We start from the raw sequence: 12,358 nt of genomic DNA on the forward strand, positions 1-12,358 counted from the left end.
GGCATGGGGGACACCAAATCACCCCAGAAAATGCACCCCAGTCACCACCAAACCGCCCTGGACCCACAATGGGACAGAAATAATGGGGGCACCAGGGAGGAGCCTGGACCTGAAGGTAACCAGGTAGAGTCACGCCAAGGAGAGCAAGAACCGAGCTAATGCTATTTTTTAAGCTATTTCAATAACTTCATGAATGACCCAGTTCTTTACATTTTATAACTTTTCCTTTTTTTTTTTTTTTCTTTTTTGGTTAAAGAGTTGGAAAGGAAAAAAATAAAGGGATGAAGATTGGAAAAGTTTAATAGAGGGAGAAAAAGTCTATTAGAACAAAAAAGCAGGCGGGCCGGCTCGGGGGAAGAGCTGAAATATGAAAGAAAGGAAAATCACTTCTCCGGGTGCCGAGCCAGAGAACAGAGAGGAGCCGGGCACTCGTCACTGAAAAGAGGGAGATTCAAATGAAATCTCCCACATCCCCGATGAAGAAAGGAGGAGGCCGGGCCCCGGCCGCCCCGCAAACTCGCTCGAGCCCCAACTTCGTGTCTCTCCCGCCTCAGAAGTTATAGGAAACAGGGATGAGAGAAAGGAAGGAGAAAAGGGTCCTTTATACAGGAGAACTCAAGGGAATGGGGGAGGAGGGTGGGGAGAGAGACCAAGTTTAATTCATTTATTTTATGAGATGAGTAAAAATAATATATATAAGAAAAAGGCAGTTTTATAATGTCGCTGTTTGGCAGCAGCGGAGCGGGGGGAAGCGGCTCAGAACAGAAGGGCCGGCTCCAGCCCCCCGCCGCACAGGCCTCTCTCCCAACGAGATTCAATTAATTGATAACAAGAGGCATCAAATTAATTTTTCAAGGATGTTAGATTTTGATGAAGGAAAAAATCTCTCTGATTTTAATCGGGGCGGCGTTTAAAAGGCATAAATGAATATCCCTTTCTAATCATCTGAGGCGCCGAGGAAGCACCAAGCGGTTAACGTGAAAATTCAAATCGTTTAATTAGGGGGGGCCGGGGGGGTGGCCGAGGTGGGGGAGGGGACCCGGGCTTTGCTGTTTAAAGAGCTTTATGAAGAAATTATTTTAAAATCATTTCTTTCAAGCATCTGTGCTCTTCGCCCCCACCCCGAAACACACACGCACTGGTAAAAACGCGTCGCTGAGGTTCTCCTTTTGAATAGAGACCATTCCCCATCACAATCTAATTAACACAAATGCTAATGAATAAGGTGGGGAAAAAATTCATAGGGAACAAAAAGATACTCCAAACTCCCAGGGAAAACCCAAACAGGAGGGAGAACGTGTGATTCCAACACGCACGACTCGCTGCCGAGAGCGGCCCCAGCGCCGGGGCTGCAGAGCCGCGGCGTCTTCAGCACCGACGGCTGCGCACACACCTGCGGACACGCAAACTGTGCGTGCTGGCACATTCACACACAGCGCACACCTGCACACAGGCTTGTACACACACGGCGTGTCTGCACACAGGTGCACGCTTGTACATACATTGTGCACATGCACACACTGCGCGTGCTTGCACACACACACATTCGCACACGCACATCGTACACGTTTGCACACGCACTGTGCATGTTTGTACACATACACGCTTGTGCACACATGCACACACGATCCTGGACATCGCCCCAGGGCCCCGCGCCAGCACCCGCGTCCATCCCCGCAACATCACACCAGCATGTTGCAAAAGCTCCTCCAGCACGTGCCCGGCACACGCAACACGCCCGGCACACGCAACACGCCCGGCACACGCAACACGCCCGGCACACGCAAGGCGCTCCCCTGCCCAGCCCCTTCAGGCAGAGGGAGGAAGGGAACGACCCGGGGCAGGTGCGGGACAGACGGACCAGGCCTGGGACAGACAGACCAGGCCCGGGGAGCCATGGGTGCGAGCGACCCGGCGCTGGGACAGAACCCCCAGGTCAAACCCCGAGCGAAATTTCCCAGCCGAGTTTGCGTGAAGTCCAGCTGGACATTGCCCAAAGTCTCTTCGGGCCTTTACTCTGGAGGGCAGGAAAACCAAGCCACGGTGCCTATCGAACAGGAGGGAGGAACTCTGATACCACAAGTTTTCCCAGACTCCGTCATGTTTGGACAAAAATTCATCCAGAAAACGCTCTATTTAACATGCTCTCTGCCGCACATCGATGGTTTCTACTGCAAATCCCATTTCTATGCAGGAAGGGGCCTGGTTTCCATCTAGAAATAATGCTGCTCACAAGGAGGGAGAAGAAAAAAGGCAGTAGTGGGGAGAACTATCCCTGGGCACTTGCAAAAACTCCAGGTCTGAGGTCCATTCATTTGCATCCAAATCAGAGGCAAGCACGACCCCAGGTCGGCTCCATCCCGCAGCCACCGCCGGAGCCGCCTCGGCGCCTTCAAACCACCTTCCTGGTTTTATTTCTGCACAGCTCAGCTCCATCTCACATGGACTCAGCATCTCCGGCGCTGCCCGAGCACCCGGCAGCCCCAGCAGCAAACTGCACCACGACGGCAAACCCGCAGCCCCGACGGCAAACCCGCAGCCCCGACATCTCCACCTGGAGCAGCACCAGCAACACCCTCCTGCACTTTCTTAGAAGCTGGGAAGTGGCGCTCAGCAAAGGGAAGGCTGTCCCGGGGCCTGCAGTGATGGGCACAGGGCCACAGCGTCACGCGGGGCATCAGGAAGGTGCATTTAACGTTTTGGGCATTAGGGAGAGGCCAAGGCTCAGAGGGGAGGCACGCAGCATCCCTCCGGCCGGGGAAGCGTTTTTCCCCATGCAGACCCTCCGCCAAAACCCAGAGAATGCCAGAGTCCCCCGTGCTCTTTCGCCGGGTGCTCGGGATGAGCCACGTTCATCTGCCACGTCCTCGTCACCGTCCAGTGTCCCCTCCAGCACCCTTGGCGGGGGAGTCCGGCAGGGTGACCCGGTGCACCCAGAGCTTCTCCGCTCCCGGCGGGACGGCAGCACCTCCACCGTTCTGGCAGCACAGGAGGGTGATCTGGTCCCACAGCAGCACTTTGGTGTCACCACAGCATTCCCAGGTCGCTCTGATCCATCCTGGCTCCCGAGCCCTGCGCACCCCCAGAACGCACACGGGGACACAGCACCTCCCCGAATACGGGCAGCGCATCCCGGCTTTACGGATCGGGACAGAGCTATGGAAGGTTAAAGCAAATCAGCAGAGGTGGTGCAGCAAACCTGTGGCAGAGGAGATCTGCGCCCCAATCCCTGCCCAGCCCAGGTGATGCCTCCTCCCGAGGACGGTTTGATCCGGAACACGCTCAGCACCAGGGTGCACGGACACCGAGAGCAGCACATGGCGGCTGCTGACGCTCCAGGCCAGAAGACACCGGGACCTTCCCGCTGGTGTGGGACAGATGGGTCCGCGCAAACCCAGGGGTAACTGCCGTTAGCTAGTGCCGCACACATCCTGGCTGCAGAGCACGCTTGGAAAAATGGTGAGTTTTTCCTCTCTCCACCCCTCTTAAAAATAACGTTTAAAACACCAGTTTACGATTCCCCATCGCAAGCTGCACCACCCCGCACCTCGGCCAGGCCCGCCGGCCCCAGCCCTGCAGTCCCAGGAGCCCACGTGTGGGTGCTGGGGCAGAAAGGGGATCAGGACACCCGGTACCCTGCGGCTCTGACGGGTCCCTCTGCCCGCGGAGAACCCACCACCGGCCAATGGGAACCCCAGCAAGACACCCCAGCAGCTGGGGATCCCGGGACCCCAGCGCAGGCCCCGCGGGCTCTGGGGTGCCAGGGACGGTGTCCCCGGCTGCGGCACACGCGGCAGCTGCACCGCGGCTGGGCCCCCGCCGGCTCCTCCGCAATCAGGTCACATCATTTTTCCGCATCTCCCGCTGAGACAGGGTCACACACAACCCTGTCCCCCTGTCCCCAAAGCACATCCCCCGGGCGGGGAGCGCACGCTCCATCATCACTGCCTGTAGGAGACAGTGACATGGGGTCTGTCACCGGCCACCCCACGCATCAACTCAGGGGACGTCCCCTTCCACCCCAGACCAAAATCATCACATCACGTCCTCTTTGGGGGCAGAGGACAGGGCTCTGTCCCTCTGTTCCTCTCCCAATAGCCCAAATCTACAGCTGGAAATTGAGCAGCACCAACACTCCCCAGTGCAGCATCCAGCGCTCCGGTACAAGTGACCAGATGGCATCGACCTTCCCTGAAGCCAGCGCCAATCCCCAAACGAGTCCCCTCGCCTGTTAAACTCCATCTCATTGCATTTCTAAACGGACCAGCCTTTTCATAAGGGAGTATTTTAAAACCACCAGCTCTATAACCCAGTGACCCAGGGGGAAATGGCTCCAGCGCTGCATTTGCCAGCCCCACGGCCAGCGAAGGCGGTGTTCACCTGCGTGGTGTACCTGCGTGGTGCGGGAACACGGCGGCGTTTGATCCGTGGACACAGATGCTCAGCAGCCCCGAAGTCTGACCCAGATTTGGAGCTGCGGCTTCATTTCCCAGGGAAAAGGACATTTGTTCAGGGCTCGAGCCCGACGGCATCAAGGGAAAGGCTCCAAGGGGTTGTGAAACAGGCCCTAAAAGCAGACTCTGCCTTGCTGGTATAAATAACAACCTGGTTTGAAAGGAAAAGCGTGAATAACCTGAATAGAACGGTGCTGAGCAGGGAACGACCCCGACCTGCCCCCTGCATCCGGAGAGCCCTGAGCAGCCTTCGGAGACACGGGACCCACCGGGGGCAGGACGACCCCGGACCGGGCACCGGGAGGCCGAGACAAATTGGGAGCGATGGGATGCACAGCAGCACCCTCCTCCTCCCCCAGCCCCACATTTACCTGCATGGCAGGGGACAAACGCCCCTTTTGTTTTCCAAATGAGAAATCATGTCGATTTTGAGGTTTTAATTTATTAATGGTGAACATCTGTGCCAGGCGGAGCAGGCGCAGCCCGGTGCGCCACATCACGCTCCCGGCAGAGCCGGAGCCGAGCACAGGGCACAGCGCACGGGATGGGGAGGGGAGACCCTCCCTGCCCACAAACCAAACCACAGCCTGCCAGGGTCCTGCTGCAGAAACGCCAAATAAAACCGGCATCGCTCTGGTCAGGAAGCGACTTCACTGTGGGGAAAGCAGTTGGCGGTAAAACAGAAAATGTAAATACTTTGCAGACAACCTCGGATAAAGTTGGGGACACACAGAAGTTATGGGACACTCTCCCCGCTTTATTTGCTCTCCTTCTATTTCTTAACAGGCCCAACAATGCTGTATTTGTATTTGAGATCAGTTACCCCGCGCTCCAGGGACTTTCTGCCCCAGCGTCAGGTCTGGCTGCATCAGGAGGGATCGGCTGGAGGAAGGACCAGCCCCACAGGTGACACCTGGGGTGGCCCGGAGCACCTCACCCATCTCACCGCCCCCCTGCCCCACCAGCCGGAGAGGGACAGGGATGCGGGGCCACAGGATGGCCAAGGTGTCCCTGAAGCCTCACGTCCCCATGGTGTCTGGGGACGGTCCTGCAGCCAGGAGCATCCCCCAGAAGCAGCCAGGACGCTGTGGCCCGAGCAGGGTGGGCTGTGCCAACAACCACATCCGTGGTGGCCGTTGCAGCCGCCGCTCCGTGACCCATCACGACACGTGGTACCGGCAGCCCAGCGCGGGCTCCAGCAGCCGAGCGAGCGACCCCGCGTCAGTCACTGTGCAAACACGTCCCCAAAGTCACTGCGCAAACATCCCCGCCGACCGGCAGCTGCGCACAATCCGCAGGCACAAAACCAAAGGCGAGGGGCCACCAGGAGGAAGGGACATCCTGGGCAGACGGGATCCCGGCGCATCCTTCGCTCATAGGTTATATTTTGCATTAAGCAACCGACCTCGAGCCTTCCTCCACTGTCCCCCTTTCCTAAGGTGAAGCCGTCTTTGCCCAAGCCCTCGGCAGCTCCTGCGAGGTGGTCCCCAGCCAGAACTCGCTATGGGCGAACAAATGAAGGACAGTCCCCGTCTCGCAGATTCACAATACGCAGGCAAAAGAAAGTCACTCACCTAACATCTAAGGTTTGTGGAATAATCCAGGACTCGGAGGATGCAAGGGAAGGGCTGGGGGGTTTGGGTCAGGCTCCGGCAGCTCCCGGCCCCCGGGGCGGCTCCGCAGCGCAATGCTCGGCTGCCCTGCCCTGGACGCGCTCGCTCCCCGCACGGCACCGTTGGTGGTTTATGCCTTTATTGGCCTCGGCACAGTTAAATCCCACTAGATAAACCCAGCTCTGCCGGCGACCTGGCAAAGGTGTGTTGAAATACGGTGTTTCAACACCGCCTGCTCCAGGCGAGCGGCTCATCCCGGCCACGGCCCCCCCGCGGCCCCGGGTTTGCTTAAACAGGAGCATTGGTGCCCGAACAAAAACACCCTCCGGGCCGCGGAGCTGCCGCACAGCCCCGAGCACACAGCCCCGAGCACACAGCCCCGAGCACACAGCCCCGAGCGCGTCCCCATCGCTGGGGCCTTCCTCCCTCTCCTCCTCCTCCCAGCCCGGCCGCTCTCCCGGTGCCACCTCCCGCCAGAGCCGCTCACGGGGAGGAGGTTTGGCTACTGAGGCAGAATAAACAGCTTCCCAACCGCCGCCAAACTGGGGCCCCCGCGGGAATTCTTTCCCCCTCTAGTACCTTTTTTTTTTTGCATCTTTTAATCTTCAAAAAAAAAAAAACCAAACGAGTTCTACAATGGCACTTGTCGCTCCTGACAAACGCCCAGGAGCCCCTGACAGCGCCGGCCGCTGGGACCAGAACACATTTCCTCCACTTTGCAGCCACTCCCTTACTTTGCTAAAAAATACTCATGTTTTTGCTGCTGATGGGAGCCAGTGGCACGAGGGGATGCTCCGCTGGACACACAGCACCAGACCACTCGCCAGCTCACCGGGGCACTATTGAGAGCCGGGTGGCAAGTGTCACCCAGGGCCGGTGAACCCGGCACCCGCTCGCTTCACCTGGGCAGAGCTGCTCCCAGACACAGGTGGTGGTTTGGGTTTTTTGTTTCTTTCTCCCTTAAAATAATACAAAGAGGATCCCAAGTCCCCGCACCAAGCGCTTCGCACACACGGGGCTCATGTGTCCGGGTACCAGGTGCCGTCAGCGCACACATCGCAGTCCCTCAGCGACTTCCCACCAGCTCCGGCCCCGGTCTGATCTCTCCTCCGCAGGATCTTTACAAAACCAGCCGTGCCGACAGACGGTTCCTTGATGCCGACCTCTCCTCTCCTCTCCTCTCCTCTGCTGCTTCTGCCTCCCAATTCTCCCCTCTCCCTGATGCTGTTCCACTTGCAAACACTTTTGTCACGGGCAGCCTGACCACCAGCAACATGTTTCATCAGAAACTTGCCCGTGTGATTGCCAAAAGGGGGTTAAATTAGGAAAAGTTAAAAAAAACCCACTTTGCTGTATTTTACACAATGAACACTGGCAGTTGGGGGGGGAATAGGAAGTTTTTCAGGCTGTGCCCAGCCCCATTCTATCTGCGAGTTGTATCTGACTTCAAAAGCTGCAGCGCAGGGAGCAAGGGGAGGGGGAAGGTTTTGCCGGACGATAAAAGGTGACCCAGCCCTGCCCGCTGCCACAGCCCCGGGTTTGTGGCCAAGCCAGCAGCTACTGCAGCTCCTCTCAGGTGCATCTGGTCCCCAGAGCCAGCGCACAGGGGATTTTACATCACCTGAGGAGAACGATGGGTTTCCAAGTGCATTTGCAGTTTTATTTCCCCCAGAGGGTCCGCGAGGTGCCCCCCGCCCCGTGTGCCCCGCGGCCGCGCCGGAGGAGCTGGAAACCCAAGGAGACGGGACAGGAAATGTGGCGTTTCCAGCTCCAGGGGCGGCAGGTGACGAGGGGCAGGGGGTCATTTCGGGAGCTGCGGTGCACAGGGGGATGGCCCTGGGATGGCCCCGAGGAGGTGGGACCCCCCGCACCTGGGGAGGCGTTGGGTGTGAGCAGCGGGAGCATCCCCACAAAACCCCCCCAACCACCTGCGGCCGCAGCCCGGGGCTCTCCGTGCCCCCAGCCCGCCGGCGGGGACGGGGGTGAAGAGCGGAACCCACCCAGCTCTCCCTTCCGCAAACAACAGAATTTCCCTGAAGATTTCCTCCTCCCAAACCCCACTCTGCAGCGGGAAAAGCGACGCAAAGAGCCATAAACGTGTATTTCTTTAAAAGAAGCGAAAGAAAAGCCGGGGACTCTGCGCTCTCCCGCCTTTCCCCGGTGGAAAGAATGAGCCCGTGCGGCGGGGGCTCCGCTCGCCCCCCACCTTGCTGCCACAAAGCAAACCCAGCGCCGCACCTCTGCTCCCCGGCCCCCCCCCCTACCCCCCCGCCCCCCCCCCCCAGCACCAGTGAGAAAAGACGAAAAGGGGGAAAAAAACAATAAAAGGAGAGCAAAAGCTGAAAGGCTGAGCCTGCCCCCCGGCCCACCGGAGACACAGCAGCAGCGGCTCAGAGCGTCCCCTCCCAGGGCAGCAAAGAAAAGCTCCCAGATCTCCGGCAGCAACTTCACAACTGAGTGCACTCGCATTCCTGCCGGGTTACGGGCAGAGAAAGGGCGCGGGCCCGCGGTAGATATTTTAGTGTCACTTGATTTTATACGTCGCACAGATTCTTTTTAAACGTGTCCTGCTCTTCCCTTCCCAGCGGGGCCGTGAACCCCCAGCGCCGTCCTTCCCGGGGCAGGAGCTCACGGGCTGGACGTGCTGCTTACTGATATTTCTGATTTTTGTTGATCAGTATCAGCCCCTTCCCCTCCTCCCTCCTCCCCCAGCAGCAACTTCAATCCGTTTTATTCCATGTCGCTGTGTTTGCACGCCGAGCCCCAGCCCTCCATCCACCGCACCCCCTTCCCTCGCCCCAACCGGCGAGCGGGGGCACCCACCGCCCCCCCGGCTCTGGGACCCCGTTGGGTGCCACATCCCGGGGGTGCAGGGGCCCGGGGGGTTCTCCCGCCGATCCCGTCCTCCCGCGCTTCTCCCTCCTCCGCCGGGTCCAACTCGGCGCTGCGACGGGGCCGGTTCCTCCCAGAGGTTTGGGCTTTGCTGAGGGACTGACCCAGATCGTCCCCGTCCCAAACACCCACCGAAAGGAGCTGGGGATGGGGGGGAACCCGCAACAAAACCACGCGACACCCAGTAAATGAAAACTACAAAAAGCCGGGGAGCATCTGAAAGGCGCGGAGCGTGTCTGCGGGAGCGCTGGGGGCTCTTCCCAGCACCACAAAGGGCTTCAGAGCCCGGACAAAAGCTGCCCGGCCCCGCAGCAGCAATCCTGCCCCTTCTCCCCCACACGTCCCCCCAGCGCGAGCCCAGCAACACACAGCGGGGACAAAAATGCATAAAAAGGGAAATGGGATAGATTTTCCAAATCTGATTATTTTCACCACCCACCCACCCCTGGGGGCTTGTTGCATTTTTTTGATGGACTTTAAGGTGGGGTGGGAAATAAAAAAATAATAAATAAACCAAAACAAATTAAGAGTTTGATTTCAGAAGAGCCTGAGACTTCACTGCGTTTAACTGAGAACACGGGAGGCACGAAGGGAACGCGGCCACGCGAACACCCAGGACCGGGTCACACCGACCGCGCCACACACACGCTGGGTTGGTTTAACATCAAACGCCTGCTCTCCAACACAACGCGTTTCTCGCGTAAATTTTTAACGCACAAGAAGAAATTTGTAAAAGTAAATCCTACTTCTGGTTTGGGTTAAAAACCAACCCAGCCTTTTAATACAGAAACTAATAACATTTTTATTGTATGCCCCACAGCTCTACAGTGCTCGCGGAAAAGCGGGGTCTGAATGCGACGCTGAGCTGGTTCTGAGCGCGGCACAAGGCGACTCTCTGGGTATCGCGATCCCCAGCAGGACCGGCGGATGGAAGCGCCGCCCGAACCCGACGAGCGATCCTGGGGAGGAATTCGGACACAAATTCCTGTTGGACTATATTAAGAATAGCAAAATAAAGAAATTCCCAGTGCAAGTTTTGGAAGCAGCCACTTCCCAAGCACCACTCGGAGCAAAGGGGACCTTGCAGGCGCCTGTGAATTATTCCTGCTTTCCCCTCCGCACATTTTATTCGTATTTAAAGGCGCACGGGGGGGACGGGGCAGACGGCCCTTCGTGTGTTTTCTTTCAAAAGGGGAAAAGAAAAGAAAAATAAAGAATCACTCCCAAATGGAAAAAGAAAAACCAATTACACTCCACTTGTTCCGTCCTACACACACCTTCGGAACGCGCCTGCCAACTCAAACCAGATTTCCTACCACCAAAAGAAATATTCAGAGCAATCTGCTGCTAACGCAGCACTTTCTGAAGCGCCTTTTCTCTTTTAGCGGGAGAGAGGGGGAGAGGGGAGACGAGACAGAGGCGCGTTTGTTCATCACCCAGACAAGGGAGACGGATCGGGGAGAAAAGAAATATCCGAGAAATATCTGAAGTTTGCCGGGGCCGGGAGAGCATCTTGCAGCGAGGGCGGACACGGGGCCGGGAGCGGGATGCGAGCGGCTGATCGGAGCTCCCGCCACCCGCCTCACTAAACCATCTGCACCCAGGAATTTCTCAGCTCCCAGAAGACGACAGCCCCATAATAAAAACTCTTTCCAAACACATTATTATTGCCGATATTCTTAGCAGCGCCCGAGCCAGCCCGCGGAGACCCCCCGCAGGCAGCGGGTGTCGTGGCGCGGATATAAAGATCCCCCCAAACTCTAGGGAAAAACACCCCCAACCTCGCTCCCCTTTCAAACAAAGACACACCGAAGCCTCTCAAACTTTGCGGCCAGGTGAACCGCGGGCACAGGCGAGACACGGGACAGGCTCCGCCGCAGCCGTAACCCCCCTCCGTCACCAAACCTGCCGGAATCGCTCGCGAGTCTCCTCCAGCTCCATCCGAAGCCGCGTTCGCCCTGCTCTCTCCCCTCACCTCGCAGTCTGGGTTATTATTTTAGACACGCGGAGGGTTTCCCAGGACGCTGCTGAGCGACGGCCGGGCTGGCTGCAGGTTGACGGGAACGGCGGCTGCTGCTTCTCCCAGCAATTTCAAAACTTGGGCCTGACTTACTGATTTATCTCAGAGGAGGCAATCGCGCCCGCTGGGCCGCTCGGCACGGAGCGGAGGGGCTGGGGCCGGGTTGAAAGCAATAGGGGTGGGGGGGGGAAGGAAAAAAACAACAAAACAACAACCCAAACCTCCCAGGCAGGCGGCATTAAAACAACACCGCTGGGGAGTAAAGAGACATCGGGGGAAAAATGGGAAGCACCAACAAAGGGAGCGCAGGGGCGGCTGGCGGGGGCAGCCGCGCTCCCCCCGGCGCGAAGCCCCTTTCCCGGGTGCGGGACCCCAGCGCGGCTCCGGATCCGGCACCGGCAGCGCGAGTTTCCCAGTGTCCGACCCCCAGTCTCCCCCAGGGGGCTGCCCCCCCCCCCCCTCCGCCGACCGACGAAACGCCCCGGGGGGCGGCGGAGACCCCCGTGCCCGCCCGCGGCGGGGCTGCCCCGGGCGCGCGGAGCCGGGGGCGGGCTGGACCCTGCACGCACCGGGACCCCCCCGCTCCGTGGTGCGCACCGAGCTCCGGCCCCCCCGGGACCGCCCGCCGCCCGGCTCCCCGAGCCCCGGCCCCGCTCCCTTTGTCCGGGCGCCGCAACAAACTTCCGAGCGCGCCGCGGTCGAGCGCGGGGAACGGAGCCGCCGCGCTCCCGGGGGGGACGGGGACACGGGGACCCGCGGCCGGCGCCCCCTGCCCGCCCCACACCTGCCGGTGGCCAAGGGGCCAGGGGGGCGTCCCGAACCCCTCCGCCGGCAGCGGCTGCGGCGGGGGCAGCGCGCACTCCAGCCGAGGGGAGCGGAGACACGCCGGACCCTCCCGCCCGCTCCCGCTCCGCTCCGCTCTCACCCACCTGGTCGCGCCGAGCGCCGGGGTCCGCGGCGGGCATGCGGCCGCGCCGCCTCTCACCCGCCCCCCCCGCCTTCCCCAAACTTCCGACGGGGCGGCCGCGGCGGGGCTGCGCGCTCAGGAGCGGCGCGGCATGGCGGGGGCTCCCGGGCAGCGGCGCCGCCGCCCCTGGCGCCCTGCGGCGGCTGCTGGGCGGCGCCGGGCCGAGTGCGCCCGGGCCGGCCGGGCCGTGCTGCCGCTCAGGTCCGGCTCGGCGCGGCGGCGGCGCGGGCGCGGCGGCGCGGGGCGGGCGCCGGCCGCCCTACCATAGTTCCTCTAAAGCAGGTGCAGCCGCTTTCCCCGCCCGCCCCCCCTTCCTTCTCCTCCTCTCCCGGCGGGCGGGGGGCGCACACCCCCTGCCCGCCCTTCTTTATTTTTTTTGGGGGGAGGGCGCCCCAACCCCCCGCACACCCTC

General features: G+C 60.1%; 1 protein-coding gene and 1 long non-coding RNA gene across 7 annotated transcripts in view; one reads left to right on the forward strand and one right to left on the reverse strand.

Annotated features, from left to right (window-relative positions):
• FOXP4 (forkhead box P4) overlaps positions 1 to 12,132 on the reverse strand; it is a 53,046-nt gene extending 40,914 nt beyond the window's left edge. For 4 of the 6 annotated variants that reach the window (XM_065039041.1, XM_065039037.1, XM_065039039.1 and 1 more), the window contains exon 1: positions 11,909 to 12,132. The gene's annotated coding sequence lies outside the window, so the exon portion shown is untranslated. Of the gene's footprint in view, positions 1 to 10,934; positions 11,071 to 11,908 lie in introns of those variants that run through there. The other 2 variants (XM_065039038.1, XM_065039040.1) reach the window with 2 other exon arrangements.
• Positions 8,939 to 10,201, forward strand: LOC135576064 (uncharacterized). Its single transcript, XR_010467655.1, has 2 exons — positions 8,939 to 9,694; positions 9,780 to 10,201. It is a non-coding gene; the product is annotated as an uncharacterized LOC135576064 (long non-coding RNA).
• Positions 12,133 to 12,358: the final 226 nt, after the last annotated feature.

Source organism: Columba livia, chromosome 22 (genome assembly GCF_036013475.1).
Source record: "Columba livia isolate bColLiv1 breed racing homer chromosome 22, bColLiv1.pat.W.v2, whole genome shotgun sequence".
Lineage (NCBI taxonomy): Eukaryota > Metazoa > Chordata > Aves > Columbiformes > Columbidae > Columba > Columba livia.